The sequence below is a fragment of the Phymastichus coffea genome, unplaced genomic scaffold (assembly GCF_024137745.1).
Source record: "Phymastichus coffea isolate CEN01 unplaced genomic scaffold, Cenicafe_Pcof_1.1 PCOF00046, whole genome shotgun sequence".
Taxonomy (NCBI): domain Eukaryota; kingdom Metazoa; phylum Arthropoda; class Insecta; order Hymenoptera; family Eulophidae; genus Phymastichus; species Phymastichus coffea.
The window spans coordinates 277,995-304,381 of NW_026706857.1; the positions used below are offsets into that span (position 1 = coordinate 277,995).

The 26,387-nt window shown below is 38.4% G+C and overlaps 1 long non-coding RNA gene across 1 annotated transcript in view; it reads right to left on the reverse strand.

The window, feature by feature from the left end:
* Positions 1–8,407: 8,407 nt before the first annotated feature.
* Positions 8,408–26,387, reverse strand: part of LOC131664938 (uncharacterized) — a 43,705-nt gene continuing 25,725 nt past the window's right edge. Inside the window, exon 3 of the long non-coding RNA XR_009301984.1 lies at positions 8,408–8,926. This is a non-coding gene — a long non-coding RNA (uncharacterized LOC131664938). The remainder of the gene's footprint in view (positions 8,927–26,387) is intronic.

The following is a 26,387-nucleotide window of genomic DNA, read 5'->3' on the forward strand; positions in this document are numbered from 1 at the left end:
CAATAAAAAAGCCAGTTTAGAAGTCTTGGCAGTTTTTCCGACATACACAGACGCGAGCACCATAATATGAAAAAGCAGTTTCACGTTTTAAGAATACGTATGCCGCGAACTACGCGTATATAAAATTGTAACGCCACTCATAAATCTGATAAGCGCGCGCAACTGCTCTCGTCGCTGAACGTCTCACGGTAAATTAAAAATTTTCTCGAATGTCGTTCGTATAAAACTTTATGCGAAGCAGTAGCAGCTGAAAAAATTCGCTTCACTTGTGTAGCGACCGCACTGCAGAGTAGGTTTTTGACTTGTTCCTTATATCCGCGAAATTATGAAGAACTTAGTGAAAAAGAAGAAAGAAGAAGGACGTTATATGGAGACTCGCGCTTACGAAAGAAAATCCTGAGGCATAGCAAGAAAAGCTATACATTTTACGTGGTATGCTTAGCTCGACGCTGAGCCAATTTCACACACGATGTAGTTGTCTCTTTGCTCGATTTAAACATAAAGATTACTCTTTTACGCTCGAACGAAGCATCATATATATACACACATGTCGAGCTATATGTATAACCTACTTACTTACGTCTATTAACAACAGGAAGAGCCAGAGATTCTAGAAATAATCCGGTGAATCAATGTGAGCAATTCTCGTTTTCTTTTAATATACAGCCAAATGCCAAAGATAGACAGCAAAGAGGGGGAAAAAGTGGAACGATGGATATCAAGTGATTTCATTCTCCGCGTTTACGTGAATTTCCTCGGTACACTTTCATCATGCTGAATTTTTCCCTTGATCCACTGTGAAACACGACGATTTTCGAGTGCCTTTGAAGCGAGTCAGGAGATAAAGTCAGTCCTTCCTACCGTTTCGCTCTTCTTTTCTCTACACTGCAATCCGGCTATTTTTCAAGGCCTATCCTTCGATTTTCTAGATTTTTTTTCGTTATTCTAAGTCGCTTGACTACGGTATTTGATAGTCAATCATCTCTTGATACAATAAATGTTTTCTTATATACACAATGAAGCAATTGAGATATTATCAGTACCACGATAGACGGAGTATGTCTACCTAATTATTTTTTACAATATGATAGAAGAGAAGTGTATTGAATAAATCAATTCTTTGATTTTAGTAGTAGTAGCGTATTTGTCGACATCAGTATAATTAGTCGAATGCGAAAATGTTACCTGATAAATTACCTGATAAATAAATTACAAAGAGCACTTGTCAAAAGCGTATTTCGATGTTAAACGACTATTGAATATTTTCAATTACGATCTAATAACGCTTTATTCATCTGCGGTCAGTTTACACAAATTTCCATCTGAAACGTGATATAGTGTATTTAAAATGTGTTTGCTGTTACATGGCTGGTAAGAGTTCTCAAGCGAATAGCAGCTTTCGTTAGAAGCAATTAGAACGAAAAAAATTAATTCGAGTCGCGGAAATAATAAGAAAGAATTTTCTGCTTCAGTTTTAATTAGATTGACAATAGAAATAAGCTGATCGTACGCGCGACTCAAAGTGTTGAGACCATTTGCACGAGTAATTATGATCAAACTAGCGGAGCTTACGAGAGCAAAATACGTGCGTCGGCTTCATATATAAAAGGGAAATAAGTTACTCGATTATACACGCCTACGAACAAAGCAGCTAGAAAATCTCGAGTTGCTTATAAAGCATCTCAACTGTAGATTTAAAAATATTTTTTTTTTCTTCGCGTCAATTTAGTACGTGTAAATTGTTTATATTTGACGATTGTTATATATTATTCATCATATCTGATTGCTACATAGGCCGAAATAAAACAAAAAACCATGGAGAGTGTGTCACGCTGAATAAATCAGAGGCGGAAACACAAAAGTGTAAATAAGCCACGTGCTTACCGAGCGAGTGAGCGAGATTGATTGGAGCTTAGCGCGGCACTTAGTACGCTCGATAAAAGAAAGCTCTTCGTCATCATTAACGGAGACAGATCTGTCCACGACGACAGTTCAGCCACTGATTTGTTCAGGCATTTCGATACACGATAAGAAACTTTTTGGAAGTATAAATATGCCTTTTTCTTTCTTCGTGTTAATTGAATTTGATGTTTGTTTTTGTTATTTTTTAATAACCTTGTTATACTGATAAACAGAATGCATAGTAGAAAAAAAGAACTGCGAATTGTAATTTGCTTTGTCAACAGAAAAAATTTTTTTTATTTTTTGTATTGAATATTTGAGTACAAAATAACGAAGCAAATGAAAATCAAACAATCGAATAGAAATCCATGTAACGGTAAAAAAAATGAACTAAGCTAATATAATGTTTTTAGGCAAAAATGAGTGCTTAAATGTGTTCAAATAAAATAACAATCAGGCGCACGAGAGTAGCAGAATAGATATCTATTGATCGATTCATGTCGTCGATGCTAGAATGTCACGCGACAGGTGCTATCTTCTCATATGTATATGGCTTAAAAAGCCGCTGAAGCAAGAAACCATTTTTCTTGTATATACATATGTAGTATTGACATGTGTCCGTATCGACAGATAATTAGATGCATTACATGGTTCGTGCTTTTATCTCCATTTACGAGATTGCACTCTCTTTTCTGAGTGGAATGTTATGTATTAACACTCTTATGGGCTTAAAGTTTATGTGCTTTTTGCATCCACATTTTAAAGTTATATGTATGTGTATGTGTGTGCGCGCGCGCGCGCGTGTCTGTGTGTGTGTATCGATTTATTTGGCCACATCCTCTACCGCTGTATTGCAATCAACGTATAGTTTTTTCGTCAATACTTGCTATATATACGTGAAAGATCATTCTCTCTATCTATCTCGGCGTGGAAGTATATATTTCAATATTTTACCGGAATAATTTTTTTTTTCCTGAACCTTGTAGGATTTTATATACATACAGTATTTTCTCACACATACAAATTAAATCTATTTATGACCTACTTCGTATGGAAATACATAAACGTTACATCGAGAGACTGCGAGTTCAAGCTGCTAAAATACTATTGGGATTTGCGGTAAGACGTATAAAGTTGAAGACGTACTACGAATAAATTTTGCTTGGTAAGCTTTTCATGAGAAAGCATGGCACTGAATAGATCGAGATCACGCTTGTCTAAATAAATGATTTTATAGCTTATATACGTATTCATGTTTCAAGGTTAAGGCAATAGTCCAGTTTACTTACCTAGGAATGAAATTTCAATAATAATAATTAAAAGATTACAGAACCGAAGAAATGAATGAGAGGGTAATTAAAATTACACATTAAAATTGTGTAGAATTTTATAAGCTATTTGATAAAAACAATAATTATTAATTACTTGGAAAATTGCAATATTTACTGATAATTGTAGTTTACATACCAATTGTTGAAATTCTCTGAACAACAATAAACAGGATTTGTACAATTTGTTTCCCTCTTCGTAATTACGTGAATCTAATCGGTTATAAATTTAAGCATTGGCTCCTTTCGCCCAGCTGAATAACCACAACACCCCAACTAAATCAACCACACGAAAAAGGGAAACATACTGGCACATCTTGGCATGGCATTATTGCGTCAGCTTATACTCAATTCATCGAATCATCGCAGATATACTTCAACCGAGAGAAAAGTCAACATACATTTGCGCCTACCGTGGATAATAAAAAATACATATGAGTTTTTACTAATCGTCTTGGATAACCTGCTGATAGTTGGAGCTATATTTCATAGACTAGCATAAGACTATGAACGATTAAAAGTGCCGAAAGAGATGCGTTTCAATATGCGTCGTACATCAGATAAAATCGATGGTCTTCTGGTTACGTCAGAGAAAAGAAAATGTATCACCAACGCCCACGGATATAGTCGCGCAGTATTTCGTGGGGCATCCATAAATCACGATTTTGTCGCCCGTGCGTTAACAACGACTATTTTTCTTGTTTCATAAAGCTTCGTTCTTTTCTTTTATGTTTTTTGTTCGTCCATGGCCGGAAGTCGCACAGGTGACTGGCGAAGGGAGGGACAGAGAAAACAAGGCTGCGTCCCATTGGGCATACTTTTTCATTAATAAAGCCACTTAATGAACAGCAGCTTGGCATATTCACATGCTATGAAGTGATTAACAAGGTGAAGGAGAAATGCATTTTCATGCTTTACTGTTTTAATTAAGCATTGTCACTTACTTCCCCTCCACTACCTCGGCTGTTATAATAGACTTGGTTAGTTGGTTTTATACTCTGGATTGGGTTATTATATAAACTTCTGTCGATACCATGCTTTGATAAATCAGACAATGGCTAACTTATATACAAGTATATTTACCAGTGGTAATGATGTTGATTAGACCAGACATCGCTGCAAGGACTTTGGTTTTTTTGGTGAGAAATTACAGAGTCAAACGTAATCAAAGGTAATAAGTTTTGAGAATGGGGATGATAATAAAAAAACGGATTGTTTATTAGTTCGAGTTGCTTCTTTTGTAAATGATAAACTACCTTATAAGCTTTTGTATGATGCATCGCCTCATATAGAGTAGCTAAATATGCTCCCTTGAGATTTCTTATGAAAGATTGCTTCATTGTTTCGTTTTTGGATATAAGTACAATGAACCGGAAATGGATGGTCTGTATTTATTTACTGATAGATGATGTTAAATAAATGATTATGCCAAGAAATATACTTTTATTATTTTTTGAAAATTTAATCGTAACATTGACACCTACATTCATGGCCAGTTATAGCGCAGTTTTCAAATCGAAGTAAGCCATCGACGCCGTTGAATCAAGTTTCTCATAGCTGGCAAACTATCGATAACAGACTGCGAGTGGATTAATGATCGTTAGCAGAAGAAAATTTTCAAGTACGAGAGAGGGTCGTCAAGAGTGAGAGAGAAACGTGGCTAGCAAACTACGTGCTTCGATTACTCAAGAGTCTTTGTGTACGCGACTGCAGACAAGATCGAGAAGATTAAAACGAGAACAATTCAGCTGCGTCTTCGCTGATTAACTTAGCAATGCGCGTATTACGTAAATTATGGTGCAGGCGATAAGCTACATAAGCAACTCTTCCGAGACTTTTTATCGCGAGAAGAAGAAAAGACGGTTTTCATCTCACTCTGACTGCGTGATATAGTGGACGACGTAATTTCGTCAATTTACTCGTAATTGGTTTAAATCAATTTTGGCCTCGTAAATCTTGAGTTGCGCGCGTGCCGAGGATGTTTATGGAAGCGAACTTTACCGTACACACATACACACACACACACACACACACAGCATACGTAAAAGTTGTGAGCATTGATTTATTCGCAAGCTTGGTTATTTCTGTTGATAATATGGCCATCCTCTCCGCTTGCATGGAAATATAATTCTTCCGCGTGTACGCGTGCATTATTTCAGTGCTTGTACCCGCTACGTCATTGTCGCTAACAATGTTATATACTACAGCCATTTTATCGAAATTTCAATTCCAATTGCCAAATGATTGTACACCGCCGTATTTTTAATGAGATGGCCGTTGCGTTAGAATACAGCTCAAAATTAAAACTAGGTACATTGTATGATCAAAACCAGGCGAATGGGGTGTATATAGAGTTCCATATAAATTATACTTTGCACGCTGGGGAGCGCGTTCGTAAATTAACTTTACTTCTTATGAAAGCCATTTCTCTGAAGGAAAAATAGCCGAGGACCACCCTGCGTATCAGCATTCTTTTCTGCAAGATACCTTCCTTTCTTGCCTTGAGTGATACAGCGATGTCATTTTGAGTAACCTCTTGTCTTATATATCAAAAGCAATGTCGCAAATATGTCGTGTATACAAATGCAACAGTGTTCTTATACTCCCCCCGAAAAATAATCCAATGCTCGAATGAAAACAAAATTTTACGGCTTCTATAGCTTCCGATTAAGTGTAGATTGCATTTTGGAAATATGCTCTCATATTTTTCAGCTCTATTATAATTTGAAAAGTCACTTATCGGAGAAATTGAAGCGACATTATGGATACGTTACTGAAGTCGAGTATAATAAAAAAATATGGAAGATTGATAGACTTGTTTGCTTTCTTCGAGTATTAACGATTATTTAAGCTAGTGATGTTTTTCAGAACTAAATTAAAAAAAAAACTATTTTAAATAACGCATTTCTACATAAAATATCTCTGAATTTGGAATGCTATTACAAAGTGATATCTATAAGTACAAAAAAAGTACGAAAGCCTTATCAAATTTTCAAAAATATCTTACACCCAACAAGATAAATTACTTATGAAGAATAATCCGATCTCGCACAGGGAATTCGTATCGCGCAACGCGATGCGCGTAGTAGAAAGAAGTAAGAAGTAGGAGGACAAAAGTTCTCCCGCGAGATAGGCTAATTTCCTTTATTGTGCTGCTGGGAAAAGTTCGCAGCCAACAAACCGCATCCGATGTACTTTCGCGGGAATATCGCCAACCGTGCGTTTCGTGCCAAACGAGGAAAACGCGCAATGCGATATTCCGCTACTGTGCTGAAAGCTGCTTGCCCACACACTTTCCTACGTATTGTGCGTTTGTATGCGTTTTCACGTGACCGTATGCTCATTTTACCTTTACTTTTCAAAGATAAATTTCAGTTTATTACTTCGGTATTTTCGTTTACTTTGATTGCATTTTTGCATTTTCGAAACCTTATTCGGGAGATTTTTACTCTTCCGGCTATCTCGTAATAGAAAGCTATTTCAAATTCAAAAATTCATGACAGACAAAATACTTGAACCCAGTCGAGAGCAGCGTGTAAAATAAAACTGCACACTCGTGATATCGCACATCAATCAGTGCAAGAGCAGAAAAACGGCTGTGCAGCGTAGAGAGAGAAAAATCGGTGCGCATGAAATGAGCAGGAAGGAGAAGCGGGCATAGCGGAAAACTGGCAGTTGATGTGCAAAAGCACTTCAAAAAGAGAGACAGAGAAAAAAAACATACACACATGCACACGCACACGCACACGCACACGCACATGCACACGCACACGTACACGCGCACGCGCACGCGCACAGCAGTCACACATGTGGCAGCCGATGCTACGGGAGATAGAAAAGAAGTGGAGCAAAAAGAAAAGGGGGAAAAATCAATGGGTAAGAGCGAGATGCAGTAGCGGCTCAAAAACGTCTGCATCCTGAAAATACGATAGCTCGTACCTACATACATTGTATTCTTTGGTCGTGGCTGCGCGACGCCCCTTCTATATCTCCTTTTTCCCCAACCGCACGACATGACGATGCGAGGGTGTTTGTATAACCAGCCTCGCGCGTCCAGTAAAATTCGGGTCAAATGACACGAAGATGTATACTATGTTGCGTTTCCTTTCTCTCTCCCTCCCGACACGTATGCAGAAAGAAGGCTATATACTTACGCAAGTACTAGGCTAAATATCTGTTATTGTGTATATATATGAGCCTCGCAATCACAAACGGCGAGACTGAAGAATGGAAATCTTCTGGTGTGCTTGGCGTTTAGGTGTATCGTGTCAAGTAAAGCTTTTCTGATAAAACTGATAGTCCGTTGCTTTTTATCTTTCTTTTCTTAGTACTTCTATTGTTGGATAGATAGAATAAATTTCAGTGAAATTATAGTACAAAGTTTTTCGCGTAATTAGTTTCTAAGTCGATAAATTCTTCAAGCCAAGTAGAATAGTAGTACGTTTAGTCGGACAGGCCGAAGTTGACCTGGATGCTTTTCACGAAAAATAAAAGTCGAAAGCAAATCAAATGTAAATATTTTGTAACAACTAAACATTAATCGAATGACGAAGCATTTGAATAGCCGCGCACTACATCACTATTCGAACAAACATCTGCATGAAGGGTGAATGACTGGCGTCGCTGCTGCTCTCAGTAAAGTTGGGCCACATTTGGAGTGTGGTTTCGAGCTGTGCAGCGGTCTCGCAGTCTGTGTGCTGGATCCCTTTATTTACATTTCAAATGACGATTTTACGTGTCTTAACGCCGTTTTAATGAATTCGCGCCTGTCTACTCCTACTCCATCATGTAATTATTAAATTGAAGTGTGCACTCGAAATAGAAAGGAGTGTAATCCGAAATCAGAGCCTTCACAAACTCGTCGCTAATTGATACCATCGGCAACTTCGAGCGTGTAGGTTTTTTTATTCAGGCTTTGCTTTTATCGGATAAATTCATCAGTGAAGCTCATTGTATCGAGGTTAAGTGCATGTTTTATTGCTTAGATTACTTGCAAATACTCCATTTACAAATATCCATTTAGAGTATTAATTTTATCAGGGTAGGAATCGTTAATTTTTCTTGTTTTTAATTGTAGAATTAAATACTTCGATAAATTCGATTTGTCGTTAGTAGAGAAAATTAATCCCGTAAACTGAATGCCTGAAGACATTCTTTAAATTTCATATAATTTTTTATTGACAAATAGTGTGCAGAATTTATAAAACTTCGTTGTAACGGAAATTTTAAAGAAAATTTTCTACTGACAGATAGTTGAGTTGTCGATTTCTTTTTTAGCTGAAACGATTTTGAGATTCTATATTTATTGTGATCAGATATCGGCAAATTCACTATCAATTTTTTTAATCAGAAAAAAATATAAACGTTAACTTGGATAAAAGTGAATGATTTTCAGCCTTAAGGTGGATTTATTTTTATTTTAAATGCACTTTTTCCACTATTCTGTAAGCAATTTCTTGGAAAATCAAAACACAATATCACTCTTTTTTCAATGTAACGCCTTGTGACATGCCGCCGTATAGTAAATATTTAATTTACAGTTCCCTCGCTGATTGGAATATTTTATGGTGGGTATTTTGGTTCATTGTACCTCAATTTTTATGCGTTCCCAAAAAAGGTCCACGTCAGCCGGTGTGCAATATTGATTTTCACCCTATTCTGCCTGCAGTTTTCCAGATGGATATTCAAAAGTTCATCTGTAAAAATAGAAGAAGAGTCCATAGTTTGTAACGTGATTTTTAAGTTGAGACTCGTTATAAAAATATTTTAAAGCGACTATCGTAGAACGGAAAAGCTTCGCATTGGTAAAAAAAAGTCGAAAAGTAAAAAGGAAATACGATATAAATATCAAGAATATTTGCTTGATTAAACACCTATTTTCATACTCACTAACTTGTATTGCTTCTTTCTTTTGTTGCTAGTGCGCGAAAAAAGCGATAGATAACTTTGTGTTTATAAAGATGATGGAGTTTGCACGAAATATATAGGTGCTTCATATTGATGTGCCATATGTTATCTGAGTACATTAAATCATTAATTTCAGTTCATAGTTGCACGCTATACTATAAGCTTTATAGATACAGGGCCATTAGCGTGTTTAGCTTCACGTGCTACATAAAACAGTTAGGTTCCATTCACTAATTGGGGTCGTTCAACTACAAACCGCTATCCACAAACACTTTTCTGTTGGTTTTTTTCTTTCTTCGGTTATTTCTTCTAGTTATTTATACGTACGTTTTTATATCTTACTGAATTATTCATTTCGTTGCTGGAAATTTTAAGGAATTGCTCTTAGCAAGGTCATGTTCCATTACCATGTGCGCCTAGATTTCATTAAATTATTACTATACACCATCGTTAATTCCTCAAGTTTGTTTGCAGGATTTTACACACGTCGTACCATCTCTAAACTTTTAACTGTTATTTTCATCACCGCGCATTTTCATAAAACTCTAGCACTGAGAACGCAATATACAGCGTTATTGTCCTGTCTGTCTGTCTCTCTCTCTCTCTCTCTCTCTCTCTCTCTCTCTCTCTCGCTCTCGCTCGCTTCCTGGTAAACGTCTTCCATTGAATGTGTCTTTATTCACAAAGCGCAATCTGATAAAAGTGTGAGATCAAAGCCCAGAGAGTGTACGATTGAACAAACAAGCAGTAGCTCTCTCCCTAGAAACTATATGCCTCAGTCATAAGCGTGGGACGAGTAAATGGGCCAAAGAGACGAGTCGACGACGACGGTACTCATAGAAAATTGCCACAGCTAAAGAAAGCCATCCAAAGGAGGGAATACGACCCACGCACTTGCGCTCTGGGAAATTGCTGCGAAAAGGTATTTTTGACGTTATTGTTTGTGACGGCGGACATTACAGTGCGTCGTCGTTGCCGGCTGGATTGTTTTGAGTGCACGTAGGTCATTGAGCTGTTGATGGCAATTAAAAAGAACGAATTGTTGGAATCAATTTATATTTTGTAAGCTTTGTCGAGATTTCATAAATTGTGGCCGAATTCATTCATTTAGCTTCTCTAGACTGAAGATATAAAAAGAGTTTTTATTTTTTTTTTGTCATATAGAAATCAATAAATGATATTTTTCAAAAGAGAAAAAATGTGAAGTATTTTGTTTGAACAATCATCTAACTGAATGTTTAAATTAGGATAGAGATTTTTTTAATAGGCATGTAATAAATTAGTGTTGTAGTTTATCATTTCCGTAGATTCGCGCTTCATCTTCACACTTTTGTCAATGTGATCCAACGCATGTATATATTGTGTTAGAAGTTATGGAAGTCAATACTTGTTACGAATTTTATGACAAACTTTCGGTATCGCCACAAAAAATAAAATAAATCCGTGGCATACGTGGTTATGATGAGCCATATAAAGAAAGAAGCTTAATATAAAACTGAGTAGCAAGGATGTATCGCGAGATTGGGCAACACGTTAGTCAGCAGCAGCTGCAGTAGGTCGCTAGAAGCGTTTAAGCTATAGCTTATCGATCAGCATATAGGTTTAATTATTTAGATAGCGCTCGCTTGTGAACGCTAATTCCCGATGAATTTACTCTTCGCGTTCTACATTTTGCTTATCAGGACGGTCTATAACGTAGAATAGTATAGAAAAAGAACTATAGCAAGTTTTTATACAGCCCCCCTTTCCTTCGTTCACTTTTCTCTACATTTTGTTCGATACTCGCTAAGCGATAATTGTGACGAACAAATTGTACGAATAAAATAAATAACGCGATACTGAAGTTGAAAGCGAAAGCTTTGTCGGCAAGTTTTGTATGATTGTTTCGGTGTTTTTAACAAACGCGACGATAATTATTGTCAGAATAAACGAGTTTGCTAAAATACTCGTACATTTGAAGAGTGCAATAACTTTTTAAAAATAACAGAGGTCTATGTGTGCACAAGCGCATACAGGAAAAAAGTTTATTTGAAATTCCATCTTGTACATTCAGAATAAATATCCCATCGGAACCTTGAACCGTGCTGAGCTGCTGTTTTTTGTAAACTTATAACTGCCGTAAACCACAATGCCATCCTTCTTTGGAGTTTATGCATGTGCCTATCTATTCTTCCCCTGCGACTGCGTCTATTTTACTAGCTTTTCCATCGTAAAATACGCCATCACATGTGCGCTCCGATTTGAAAACAGGGCAGGTAGGTGATCAACCTCGTTAAAATAACCGATGTCCTCCGCGGTGGAAAATATTTTTCGCTGAGCCTAAGAAAGGTTCGCGTTAAAAATTTCTCTGTCGAGTGGTCTTGATGTCAAATCTCATGCAATCTTGAAGAATAATCTCAGTACAACCGTATTGCTGTCTCGCTAATCGAAAAAGGTAAGCAAAACAATTTCAAATAACATTCACGGAAAAGAATATCTCAAAACTGCTCCTTTTTTAACAGGGTAACGGCAGCCGATCGTATCAAATGTTCGAGGGCCATGCAAGTAAGTCGTACGGTAGTAAGGTATTGAGGAAGACTGAATACACAGGAGCCTCGTCAATATGGTCTCTTGAGTACCTTTCCAACCGTTCAGCTTTTACGATCCCACAGTTTAAACTTGACAGGATATCCGACGCTGACGATAACGCGATACCGCTAAATTGATTTTATGCCTTTCAATACCTTAAGCTTTTGAAATTTAATCACTGCTACAAAATGCTTGTTACTCTCCAAAGATTATCTATACAGCTATTAAGGCAAACCAATTTCATTAATCGATTGAATACCTTCTTTCAGAGAACATACTTTTATGATATTTTATTTTCGAGTTGCGGATACGCAGTCATGACAGAAATATTAATCAGCTCAAACGGAAAATATCAGCGATGTTTGAATATGCCTTGTCACGAAACGCATTTAGCTGATATGCACTCATGCAAACGAAGCGTATCACGTTGATCGCCCCTTCGATCTTTCTCTTTCGACAACATTTCGATAAAATTACTTGGTGCAAATAAAAAGAAGAAAAAATAAATAGTAGACACGACGAACTTTTACTCGTCGGCAATAATGACTGATCGCTCGCTTCAAAATATTTATCCATTCGATCTTCCGCGAAAGAAAATTTGCATTTGCCCTCGGTATCTCGCACGCTGCAGAGCCAACATCCAGTTCCCCACAAAAGTCAACTGTGAAAAGAGAAGTTTCGATAAAAAATGTAAACTCTTCTTTTTCACGTGAATAATCGAATGAGTGGTAAAAGTATGCGACTGGCGGTGAAAATCGATAATCCAAACGAAGAAAAGAAGAGAAGAATATAAGAGAATGTATATAAACGCATGCGCAGAAAACATAAAAAATGCAAAAAAAATGTGCCTCGTTAAGTAAATATAAGATGTATATACATATTTGTGTGCGTGGCAGTAAATACGTACATACGAAGTGGGAGAAAGAGCGAGAGAGAGAGAGAATAGGCCCGCATTAGACGACGCATAAATATACCACATGCTCGCGAGCTACGGGTTTAATTAGAGCTAAGGGCTGAGCGAGCGTACGTACGTACGTGCCTTTGCTAACGTTTACTATTTAGGTTAATGGTATTATATTACTCTTGAACATTTCCTTCGCGCTTTTCGTCAATACTTTTCTTAGTGTCGTGCTGATTACTTTCCTCCAAGAAAGAGAACTTTTCGAATTTGCCTCGAGTGTGTTTTGAGAGGTGATGGCTAATTTCAAGTTTCGCTGCTCTCTCACCGAGTTATGAATTATTTAGAAGTTGAAGAGGCCATGTCAGCTTGCAATGCCAACACTCGGAATGAAGTCTTGTTATAATTTTCTCCAATTTTAGAAAGAAAATCTGGTTGTGTATTTCCTCCTTACGAATCGTTCACGTTTGCCTTTCAAATATTCGACGATTATTTAAAGCGATATAATTAATTAATATAAATTTTTTAAATTCATCCGTTGCTGAACAAGGAACATCCGTTCGTTTTAATTAAGATCAATCAGTTGACATGAGTAATGTAACGCATAATTTCGAAAAGCTCATTACCCTTAGAATACAGACATTCATCAGAGATGAAGCACGGTACGGGGTGCGGCGTAGAGACAAGAGACTAGAGAAATGCTCCCGAGAGAACGTTTACGTCTTTCGCTCCTACAGACTTCTTCTTCTTCTTCTTCTACTACTTCAGCAACGCGATAAGCTTCGTTTGCGAGCCGAGAATTTAAAGCAAGCGGTAGTGACACTTGTTCGAAGGCACCCTATCGACTCTCGCGAAGAAAAATGATCGAGAGAAGAAGAAGAAAAAGAAAGAAAAAACAAGTTATCGACATATATCTACATAAACATCATGATGTTGCCAGTGAAACATATTGAGCGCATGACAAAAGGAGAGAAATGTTAGGGTGGCACGGGCAAAACGACTTTTTCTATCTCTTTCTTGAAATAATCGGGAATCATAAATTTCGCCCGTTCGAGCAAGGGATACTTTCATGCGTCGTCTTCTTCTTTTTTTAGCTGACTCGGACATGTGATTTATAACTCATTTTTACCTGACTTGGCTCGACACCATCATCACCTTAGGCACGACACTGACATCTCGCTATATTTGGAAGTATACTACTTGCTCTAGGCAACATTAAAATATCGTTCGTGTTGCCTTTATTTTTTCTCAATATAGTTGATTATTTTCCAATCTATATACCTCATCGAGGAAATCTCTATCGATTTTCTCCTTCTACTATAAAAGTAATATAGACTATAAAAGTAATCTAGATCAGTGGATCGATCCTATCCATCTTTCTTTCTTTAGATCCCCGAAAATTTCAGTTAATCCCTGTTTCGAAGGAGCTTGCATTGTACTCAGTGTATCGTAAAATCCTCAAGTGACCATTATATTTCTTATACGGAAATCTCAAGCTTCTTAATAGTCATTCTTTTCATGTTTCCTTTCGACTTTTTTCCCTCTCTCCTCTATTATTACCTCTTTAATTACCGTGACAAGGTAAAGAACTTTCCGTTGGCAAAAAATTGATCGAAATGGAAATGTCTCAGTTACTCCTTTCTGTCGTTACGAATACATCTTACCATCACATGCCGGTAAATGTTCGCCTTGGGACTTTCAATTTTTTACGTGACCGTAAGAAAAGTCGATTAGTAGCTGAGCGTGTTCTCGTTTCAATGTTTGCACGTAGATATGTTATTACGCTGACATCGAGATGCTTTGTCATTGGTGTTTGCGATCTTGTAAAAATGCGTTTTTCATGGGAAAGGCAGAATTTTAGTAAAATACAAGTTAAAGATCAGTAGGAAACGATGAAAATTTGAATTTTGATTCTCTGAAATATATGTTTGAACGCGTGTACGTATGCGAGTGAATAAGCCTGAAAACACAATCAGATTAATGATACTCGGATCAAAAGATTGATTGTACTCAAGTTGAAAATTCTAAGGCTCAAATAAGTTTGGATTCAGGGGCGAAAGTTTTATACTGATCAGTTTCTAAGCTTTCGGGGCACTTAAGCGTTCCAACTTCCAAGAAACTCCCAGTAGTGGATTTTTGAATATACTGATTTCTATAAAGCCATAGGAATTTATTTTCCTACATCATTTAGGTAAAATAATAAGACGTAGAAATAAAAGGAAATGAGCTAGTTGACCGTAATTGGATAACGCTATTCCTCGAAAAGAATGATCAAAGACAGATTTTTACATTTCAACGTAGACTTTATGACGAGAACATTTTTTGATGTCACAAGAAAGTTTAATAAAAATATGAATAATTCTTAAAGACATAATAACGTAGTTCACGCTACGTTTGCATAGCAAATTATTCCACAGCAGTACTTTTATCATTTATTCAAAAAGATTTCCATTTCCATATTCAGTGAAAGCATGCATGGCTTATAAGAAAATTAAATTTCATTATCACCCAGTAGTGTCAAATTATGGAAAAGGAGTAATGAAAAATGGCGAGATACGAAGTCGATAGTAATGGTAAAAGTGTGTAATAAATACGCGCATTCTCATCGAGTGAGCCATCGTACAAATTAATCGACTTCACGACGACAAACATAAACGTCCGATGCCGGAAGCGGGTGGCGCTTCGAACGTTTAGAGCACGCCAACGCAATCAAGACGATCCTCGTGCAATGTAAAATGAATCACCTCGCGAAGTTGGAATAGCGGCGTGGAGCCAAGGAATTTTTAGTAGTTGAAAACAAGAAGGACAACGTCGCCTGAAATGCGAAAAAATTGCAATCGGTATTTTTTCGTGAATGCAATGAATGTGTTGTTTTTCTCGCCCAAAGGCGACATTTTAATTGCTACGCACGGGAATTTTTTTGCGGCCGCACTCGCGAGCGCCCATTATCGAGATTCGCAAAAAGAATTATGCACACTCAAAATTTAACCTCTTTTTCTGGTTGCAAATGGCACTTCATTTTTTTTCCGCTCGCAGTGGCAAAAAAAAGGAGATTACCCACGGGACATCTCGGGATCATTGCTACTATCTACCTCGAGCAGCGCTCACGGAATCGCCGTCGTACTCGAGAGCCGCTACTGCCATTAATATTTTCGCGTCCGCGAGCCGACTGGGAACGATTTCGACTGCAAGTTTTAATAGTTGCATAGTCGGTGCGTATGCGTATATCGCTCGCGACAGCCCAATTATCGCATATAAACACACGCGCACAAACATGTTACTTTGAAAAGCTCGCCCACTTATTTCGGACTCACTGTCGCTCTGTTTTTCCGAGTTTAATGAGTTTAATTGGGAGGCACGAATATCGCGGCTTTTATAAAAAAGCCAGGGCGCTTTAATGAAAGCCAAGCTGCCTGAATCAAGTTGATTAAACTCATTAAAAGCGACCTGCCTTTGAAAAGGAACGAGAACGTTCGATATGGAAAAGATAGAAAATGCGATTTCCACGATCAATTAAAAGCACCAGAGAGTGAAAGAGTGTATTATTAAGAGCGATCGTAGCGTAGCCGCAAAAACGCGACTCGATCCAGTTCCATGAATAAGCGACCAGTTGATTTGTATTCCATTAAAAGCCTCCGCCGACACTCTTTTCTTATTTCGGAGCTGCGCGCGCTCCATTATTCAAGCTGCGCGCGCGCGCGGAGAAAAGCTCATACCGTGCGAGATCTCGTGGCAAGTCCTAGTTTTCCTAGTAGAGGGGTAAAAATTCATACGTCAAATATTCAGATCAGAGCCGATAGAGTAGTCGTAGCAACTGCACGCCTCGCGCGCTCTCGCGCGAGATTGAAGGAAAATGGCAGGTGCTCCAAGAAAACTTTATCACATTGACTTTGCTTTTTTTTTCTAATTTGACCTTTCCTTTCTGGGTACGATCGTCGTCCGCCGACAATTTGTTTTATGCACGAGCTCATTCGATGAGAGTGCGGTGCGCAAGCGGGACGATTCATCATTTATGAACGCGCAAAGTTGTGCTGTTGAACATAGTTTTCTAGTTGAAAGAATAATATTGGGTTCTGAATTTTGCAAGAAACCTATAATTTCGACCGCCTTGATCCATTACTCGTTCAGTTTTGCTTGTACTTTTTTTAATATTCATCAGTCAAATTGAAATCGAAAAATGGATAGTCCATTTGCAGGTAGGTACATGTATACTAGCCTCACTTTCACAGTTATCAAGCTTATTTCCTCCTCTCTTCGTGAAATATTCGTACACTCGATCAATCACGTGCCAAACTATTGACAGCAAACTTTCCATTAACAGCTCCCGTATATACATTGGGCGCAAAGTAGGCCAGCCAGTGCGAGGCATGCAGTAACGTTAATATCGCGCGCAGCGTCAACAAGCTCTTGCTGCGAGCAAGCCCATTAAATAATCGAGACAACGCCCAATTTCTTACTAACAGACAGTCAAACTTGGAAGATTTTGACAACCAAGTGCGATTCTTGCACGCAAACGCGATATAACACGTGAGAAAGATGCACATTACGTGCGCATGACTACATAAGCGTACTACAACGTTCTTCGGCGTAATTTACTTACTTGATAGAAACTTCTAACTTGGTTGGTTAACTAGCCGAAGTTTTTCCTGAATTATCTTTTCTTTCTTATCCTTTTGCAGACTTACCTGAAACAAAAAATAAAAAAGGGTAATGATAGTTAAGTTGTAAACGTCAAGATGCTTTTATCGATAGACATATTTGAGTTGGTGTACGGCTATTTGACTGGAGTGAAAGAGAACGCCGATGGCTCGAGTATTGTCAATGAAACGACCGATGGTCGTGTAATTGTCGTTCGTTTTCGACGTTGTATACATTCCAACGTGAAACGTGGGTCAATGTGCAGTTAATGCGCACAATTAGTTATCGAAAATTCAAGAGTGCATCGAATACACACAACTTGTAAATTGAAAAATATAATAAGCTGCAGTTAGAGTGAAATGTAGCCAATATAATAATCAGAGCGAGGTGTAACTCGAAAGCGAAAAGCAGCAGAAACGAATCGAGGAGCTTGTAATGATATCGCTCGGGCGAAGGCTGACGAAGACGCGGAAACGCGGGGCGCTTTATCACACTCTGTGCACGCTCACTTACACTTTTCCTCATTCGTTCTTGCTCTGACTTCTTCTTCTTCTTCGCCCGGCGGTGAAAATTAGAATCGGAGCGTGAGCAGACTGCTATGACCGTATAGTTCGACCCAGTTTCGTTGAACTCGAGATTTGATTTTAAATAGGTGCTTTATTACCCGCGTCGGAGGGCCAAGCTGCTCGCACTGCATCATTCAGAGACAGGTGAGAAGGGTGCAACTTGCGAATTCGCCAAGAGCTACGTGGCGAGATAGTCAATTGATCGATTGTTTACAGCTGGTAGCCAGTCAAGGCTAAGCTCGTGCTTTAGTGGGATATTGAATTTTGTTTTTTCGGAGTTTTCCCAACGGCCATTAATACCGCTAACGGGCTCGCGTCGCTCTTTTACCGCGAAATTACCAACCTTCGAATTACCTCTCGTTTAATATCGTTGCTTTTCTTTCGTTTTTCGTCCTGTCTGTTTAATGGCTCGTTGCTAAGAACTATCGTCGTTCGATAAATTTTTCTTTGAAAAAACTGCTTACCAGAAAAAACCTCGAGATAACTGTGCCTCAAAAATCTAGACCTCAAAAGCTCCCATTAAAACGTTAGCTTGAGCTTGTCAGTGAAGTCTCTGTGAAATGTCCTTGAGTTGCACACGAAGATAGAACAACAAGAATACCGTAAATACCTGACATTATTACATCGTTGTCGTTATCCTGGAAGTGCATAATAGGAAGATTTGGTGGTGTAAATGTGCGGAATTAAGCCTGGACTTCAGCACCGCCACGAGTGAGAGACAGAATTTAGGCTCATTTCTCGTACAATAGGAAGAGGGCGCTTTGCCTTTCGCCGGGGATTCTCATATTATATCTTTAAATGTAATTCTCACTCGCTTTCTTGGACACACATATAATAGTCCGGCTTTGATACTAAAAATAGAGCCGTTTTACGGGACCTTTTTCGTGACAGAATAAAGGAGCTTTTTTACTTGAAAGGGATGATGGGATATAAGTAGAAATGTGTTTCGAGAAACAGCATATAAAATAACTTTTTTTTAATGGCTTTTCAACTTTTCTGTTGAAAACTAAATATTTTGTAATGCATGTAACGAATAGTTCATGGCTAATTAAAGGCATTTAAGTTTTTCTATTATGTAACATATAGGAGCCAATAGAGAGAAAGATAATAAATGATATTCAGGGAAGTTAGTAGAATTTCGAGATTTCAATTATACTATAATCGCGTTAAATACTTTTGGAGCACGCGTGCGGCGCGCGATCGAGCTTTGCATTCAGCTTAAATTTTGTAGAGGACATGATGAATGCAGCAAGCTGTTCATTGAAAGTTATTCGCATTCTCGAAAGTTTATAATCAGGTTTTGACCGACCGACTTGTAGTCGTGACATATTTCACAATTTTCCTGAAGACATGTATTGTTGTATTTAAAATTTTCATTCTGTTCGGGATATTTTATTTAAACCAAAATACGTAAGCAGACACTTGCCAGAAGTGCAAGAAGTATTTGTCCACCGAGTAAATTACACAAAAAAAATAATATTATTATGAACTAGAATCTTAATAACTATAAATTTATAAATTAAAAAATGTAAATAATATTCACATACGTGCATACACTCAAATTTTCATTCTCTTCTAAACTCAGATTCAAAAGAACTATTATATATTCTTTTTTATTTAATTTTTTATTTATTTTTGTTTACAATGACCGAATATAAATCGACATAAATTAGAAATTACGTTGGCGATTCATGCTGCTTATTATAAATCTCAGTCACTAGTTTACTCATACTTACGATACAAATATTGCCTGAAATCAGTGACTGAGTTTTTATTTATGTTACTACTAGTAGAAAACTAATATTGAAATCTTTCTACTGTTATAAATTAGGAATAAAAGTTTACTACTTTTCCGAAATACATGGAGTTACTGATATTCATGTACGATTTTTCATAAAGATTTTGCAGTAAAATTAGTAATCAAGTGAATAATCGTAGCTAATTATCTGCTAATGATGCTATAACATTATGTTAATACCTTTAAAAAAAATCTAGAATATCAAGTCAGAATATAATCAGATCTTTTATACGAATATGAAAAAGCTACCAAATACAACACGGCCGAGACTTGAAATGAAGAAGAGAAGGAAATAAAGCAGGCAAAGCGTTGGGCGATTAAAAGAATCCACTCTCGTCGAATCAACAGTTGCGAAATCCCCGAGCGAACGCTCGCGACCTGGCACTTCTCAGCTTTGCGCGCGCTCAAAGTTAGAAAAATAACTTCCGATTTCACGAGGTCGTCTCCGGACTTCGGAAGTTTCTATTTGTGGCACTCGCCAGCTTCTCTCTGGCGCGAGCTCGCTCGTGGACTGTATAATTCTTAAAGAGCGCACGACTGAATAATAAAGAGCCACGTTCACGTCTTATATATATGCTTTTCATTCAGTTTAGCACCATGCTTTCGACACCAATAGCGTATCAAGCGCAGCCGATAAACTTCCCTTAATTCACGTTGCTGGTCGACGATGCATGCATAATGCCTTCCCATAGTAAATATGACTGTGTGTGCAACTCCGATAACTCCGATTTTTCGGAGCTTTATTGGCGTGCATTCCCAACGAACGACTTACATGTACGCCACGGAAAATGTATATGTATGGTCGTTGCATTTGCTTTTACATAGACGCCTTTTTGGGGAATTCCCTCGACGACTTTCGTACGCACGCGCACATACACATGCACACACTCGCGCGCACGCGTATGGTAGAAGCAAGCAGCGTGGCCTAAAATTTTAGTGGAATGTACTTTTCTCAGCAAAGAAAAAATGTGCCGAGGCTGCTGCTGCCGGAAATTGCGAAACTCGGCGAATTTTTAGTACACGGCCGGCGTGAGAATTTTTGAATTTCACTTTACCTACGTAATGTTCGTATAGTAACTGAATTTGTTGCTATAATCGAATTCTTCTTTGACGATACTACAAAATCAAGTTCTTCGTGCAATTTTATTTATCAAATACAATTTAACGTCTGCCAAACAAACTGCCGTGAAAAAATTCTTTCATTAAATTTTTTGTTAGTGTAATGTAAAACAAGTGTAATTTTGTAATTTTTCAACTGAATTTCAACCTCTTGTCTCATTTCAATGGCGGATTGGTTTCCGTAGATCTATTTCATTATATTACAATTGAAAAAAGTCACAGTAAAGCTATGTAACCTGTAAAATCTACCATTCATTATTCATTTGATGAACGTATCTAACAAATTAATCCTATCTGTTAATTATCGAACGTCCGCAAGCGCACGCAGCGAAATCGACTTAACACTAGCCTGATCTAATTCCCGCTCAATCCATTTAAAGTAAAAGAGCTTTTGAAACTGAACTTCCATTCATTCTGTAGCTCGTAACAGAGAGAGGGAGAGGGAGAGGGAGAGAGAGAGAGAGAGAGAGAGAGAAAGGGAGAGAGTAGCAATAAAAAAAACAATTTACCTACTCCGATAGGCCATCCGCCAATATATTGGTCGGGAAAAATCGTTTCATCAGGTTGGTGAAAGTTGTTAGTGCACGAGAAATCGATAGTATGTCAAAGAAAAATCATAATCCGTCTATTGTCTCGTCATCGAAGTCATCTCTTCTTCTTTCTCTCATGATCCAAAGATCTAAATTATGGCTTTTTGGCAGTTAATTCAGAAACGAATTGAAATGGAAACGATCTTATTTCAAGAGAGAAAAATGTAATACATCTGTCTCTGGTGTGCGTCTAGATTCATTTCTGTGTTTTTTTTCCTTCGAAAGACAGGCTTTTACTCAATGATATCCATCCTCATAAATCTCACCGAAATGCTCACTAGAGAGCGCGAGAGAGGATTATCGTTGTGTGGAGTTTTCGCAAGTGAACTTTGTTATCGTACGCGAGGGCTAATGCGATTTTTCCGTATATATATTTTCTAGCGAACGACGTGTATTATGCGAGTTCTGAGTAATCGACTTTTGAGCTCAGATGATTTTTCACGCGCTCCCGTGGCTTATTACTTTCTCTTTCTCTCCCTGCGCTCCACGTTCTTTTATTGATAAACGACTAAACGACTTTGAGGTGATTGCATTTCTTTTGCTTTGGCGAAATGTAAAAATTTTCAGCTTGAAGTCAAACGCATACACAATCTAGAAAAAAATAATTTTCATACGAAGCAGATACAAGACAACTTTTTTAACGTTTACCGATATCAGAAAGATGTCGCCAAGTAAAGTAAGCCATAATCTGCGCTCTTATCACGATGGAGAAAAGCCTCATTTACTTAGCAGGAAACACTTATTACGTGACTAAGAAAAAATATCCGGTGGTTTCGCGTGCGTATACTAAATCACAATATTCGTCCCTCTTCAGACTCGTATAGCTATTGCGAGATAGGCATCGACATGAAAAAGTTCTATCCGAATTGCGATTATGTATCTTTACGAGACCTTATCTCAAGTTGGCTTTTTATAAACACCGAGCGGATTGAAAACTAGGGTGATGCTTTTGTTTATTTGTCGTCCTTATTCAGAAACGCGAGGCAAATATAATTAAAGTACCTTCCCTACTGTCATCTGCAAGCTTTGTTTGCCCCTTTTGAATTTGCACATTGTTTCCAAGCTTATAAAGAAATTCTATTTCGATAACATTTGACACGGTTAATATTTAGCCTGACAATAGCCGCATTCACCAGCGCACCGAAGAAATTAGGCCATTGTTATTACATCGTTGACCAGACTAATCTATTCTCAATTAAGGCCTATTGATTACACACAAGCCCCGTCTTTCTCGAATAACCGCACATACCATTTGCACTCTACGCGAAACTAGGATGATCCCAAGAGAGTCTATCGATAATCTTTACTCGGTGCCATCAGACAGCCGTTTTATCATACACGCACAGAGATTCATCGTCTCGCTATATAGAAATGAAAGCGACGAGCACGCCTCGTATTTCAGCAATGTGACACGTAAAGGCAGTTTATACTGCGCTATGATATCAAGTGACTTGCTGGTGCGCGCGAGTTCCTTTATAAATGCCCATTCTCTGTCTTTATTCGGCTGACTTAAGCTCAAAGCTCTACTTTCTTATATACACTCGACTCGTCAAATTGGGTCTGCCTGAACCACTCTCTTCTAGACGATTTTTTTCTTACAATAGCCTTTTAAAGTGCGCATCAGACTTGCCAAATGCAAACAATCCGCTCTTTCGTGAATACATCTTGACGACAATGGAAGGAGAACGCAAGAGTGAGATTGCAATAGATACGTATGCGGGTTACCTGTTGAAGTGAAGCCATATAACTTTAGTCAGATCGTATCTTTATTGTGGTGATTTGATGCAAGAGTTAACAGGTTATATGTACATGCTAATAGCTTGAAAATAAATTCTAGTATCAAAATTGATTGCATGAATATTTATTTAGACTTGCTTTAGTCGTTGACAATTTTTAATATTTTTGTTGCTCAATAAATAGAAAAGAAGCTTTTTAACTTTATAGTCCGTGTTATACACTGTCAAAAAACTAAACTAAATCATAATCCTTTCTTTTTTGCATTACAAAAGCTTCAATCTCTGTAACAATGTTTTTTCGGACGCACATCGCTAAAACTTTCATTTGAGTTACCACTAATCTTCAACAAATACAAGTTAGATCTTACAATAACATTCTAAGTTTTTTTATGTTTTATTTTCAACAAAAATATAAAAATATCTATCTTCGCTTCGGAGTAAAAATAGAAACGTACGTAATACAGAAAAAAGAAGATTCATAAACGACTGTGAAAACATTTTTAACAAGGGCATAACGTCGAACAAAAGTCGAGAATAATAGTCGTCCAGGCAATTCGACGAAACTTTTATGTCAGCCTTTCAAATACAAAAAAGCAAGTACGCTTACAGCCTCCATCTCGCGACACACGGTTAAAATCGATCAGAGTGGTCGGGATTTCATGAAGCGAAAAAGGGCACTCGCTAACAGCGAGACACAACTTCGAACTTGAAAACACACTTTGCGAGAAAAAGTTTTCATTTATTTTTATCAACTTTTTGTTTCTCTGTCTAACTAACTCTTGTTGCGGCTACTTTCGTACTTTGCTTTTGACAGATAAAAAATGCCATAGGAAATTAAACGACAATTCGATTCGTTATGTTTTGGCCGCGCAGACAAATTCAATTATACGAATGCACGAACGCAAAAAGAAGTTATTTGTGTCAGCCAATAAATTAAAGCCGATTAGTGTCGACATATTGACGTATTTGCGTTTTCCCCAGGGTGAAATATGTATCAAAATACACAATGTCTTTAATAGGCGCATTCACGGTTTGGAACAATACCGACGCTGCTGTAATAATTGAAAGCACACATCATCATTTGCGCTCTCGCTCTCAGCTAGCATCAGAAATACGCGTGTGATATTAACCATCGATACTCCGCAAATTACCAGTGCGAGTAGCATCGAAGGAACGTTAATAACGGGAAAGGACTCGTAACTCATATGCGGAATACGAAGTCAAAACTAGCCAAGCTTCGCGTTTCTAACATTCCAGTGTTTCGTACAAACTCTCGTATCCATTTTGGCACTCACCAGAAATAAATCGTTGGAGCGAGATCTCCGCTGCTACTGTGACCAGAGCATCGAAGCAGAGACGTACGTGCCTCGCTGGATTTGCGGTTGCGCGACTTGCACTCTTCGGGCTTTCGCATCGATCGCGCTTAATGCGCTGCTGCAAGTATATATAAACGTATGCCGCTACTCTTTCACTCTTGAGAATTTGTAAGGGGCCCACTAAGTAGCAGCAGTAGTGGAATCGCCCGCGCGGGCCCGCCCTTTGGCTCTCGCGCACAGCTCGTACCTTTAGACCATACTATATGCGCGATCGTCAGCGGAAATCCTGCTGCCGTGAATCATACGTATTGTTCGACCGAAGCTGACGTCTTATTGTCTTGCTTCCTTTAGTGTGCTATCTTTCGAGTTCAATATGCTTCGATGTCCACATTTATAGATGGGGTTTTCAGGATTTGTTACGAATGAACATATTGTTCGAGTGAGTTCGCTAATTGAAAGCGCGATAACCATTGAATCTCTAAGTATTCATTGAAAAGGTTTACAAGCGGATCTCCGTCGGAATCAACTCGAATACTCACTAATAAGTATACCTACAGTTGAAGTGTGGTCAAAACTAAAATTCACATCGAACGAATCTTCGTTATTCTTTAAACAGTCAGCAGCAGACTATGTCTAGGCGCAAAGTATCTAAGGTCTTTATGTAAAGTTAGCCTTGTCCAAAGTTTGTTCGTTAAAGCTTATTGATAGGTTCTTAACTTTGTTCCGCGTGCAACGAAGTTAGGTGTTCTCTTCGCGCGCGCCAGGCGGCATTCAAGTCAATAAGTCTACTGCTGACATGCATCTGCTTAGACAAGTGGAAGTCCGGTTTTGATGATTGGCGCCTACAAACCCCAAAAAACACTCACACTCGATGCTTCTTTACCTAGCAGGCGAGAGTCCCGTCAGACGTCAAACTGATAAGAATAATAATTAACAAACGAGAAACGCTCGTGCGCAACTTTTTCAGCTTTCCGTGCTCGTGCAATAATCGCGAAAGCTTGAAAAAATAAAGCAGAAAAGCGAGTTGACGATTCATCAACTTTGCTTCCGCATCAGCACCGCGCACACATACTGTGGCTCGGAAAATCCATCGTGCCACGCGTCGCCCGCGCATCGCTACACCCACGTGTATAACAACATTACTTAGTAAAGGGGCGCACCTTTGGCTTTTTATTACCTTTGCTATCTTTATTGGACACCCAGGCGTTAAATTTACGGCGGTTTCGTCGCTATGCTTCCAGCGTACGAGCGGCCAAAGAGGAAAAACAGCACTCGGGCTGTGTAACACTCGTAAACAGCAAAGCAATGTGCGTTAGAAGGCACCAGGGCAGCAGCATATGTTACGCTGAAAAGTACAATGATGTATCGCTTGCATTCTAATGTGGACGCGTGTTCCAAAAGTAAGTTGTTGTTGAGCAAAACTGTGCGCACGCTGTTACGCGGACGTTCCTTTTTGTGCTCTTGCAGCAGCAGCAGCAGCAACAGCAGCGGCAGCACGTGTGTGGATACGATGGAAATTGAGGGGGAAAAGAGGACAAGAGCAAGGAATCTCTTGTAGAGTGAGATAAAAGCAAAAGGTGAGAGGGTATGTACGGATTTTGTACGATTACCAATCTGACGGAACGCGGTATCTCATGTTTTCTACGTTTCGCCCTCGACTGTCTTTTCACCGTCTGCTCCTCCTCTTTCAGTACAGCTGAGACACCGAGGCTACCTCTTTCTCTTCCATCCACCTACCGTACTATTATTTCCCATTGTCTTTTGTCGTTTCGATTCCTTTCTTTCTCCAGTGCTATTTATCTCGAAATCCCTTTTTCTCGAATTCTCACCGTTTCTCAGCGTAGATATAATTTAACCGTGAAGCGCATTTTTGCTTTTGACCACGTAATTTTAGTATACCCGCTGACCCCAGCTCGTCAACGTGTACAAAGAACTAAATCCTCTTGTAGTTATTATATCGCATAGTACATAGCTTAAAGCGATCCAACTGGCGCCTGCCACCTTTTGTTGTCGTAGCCGTT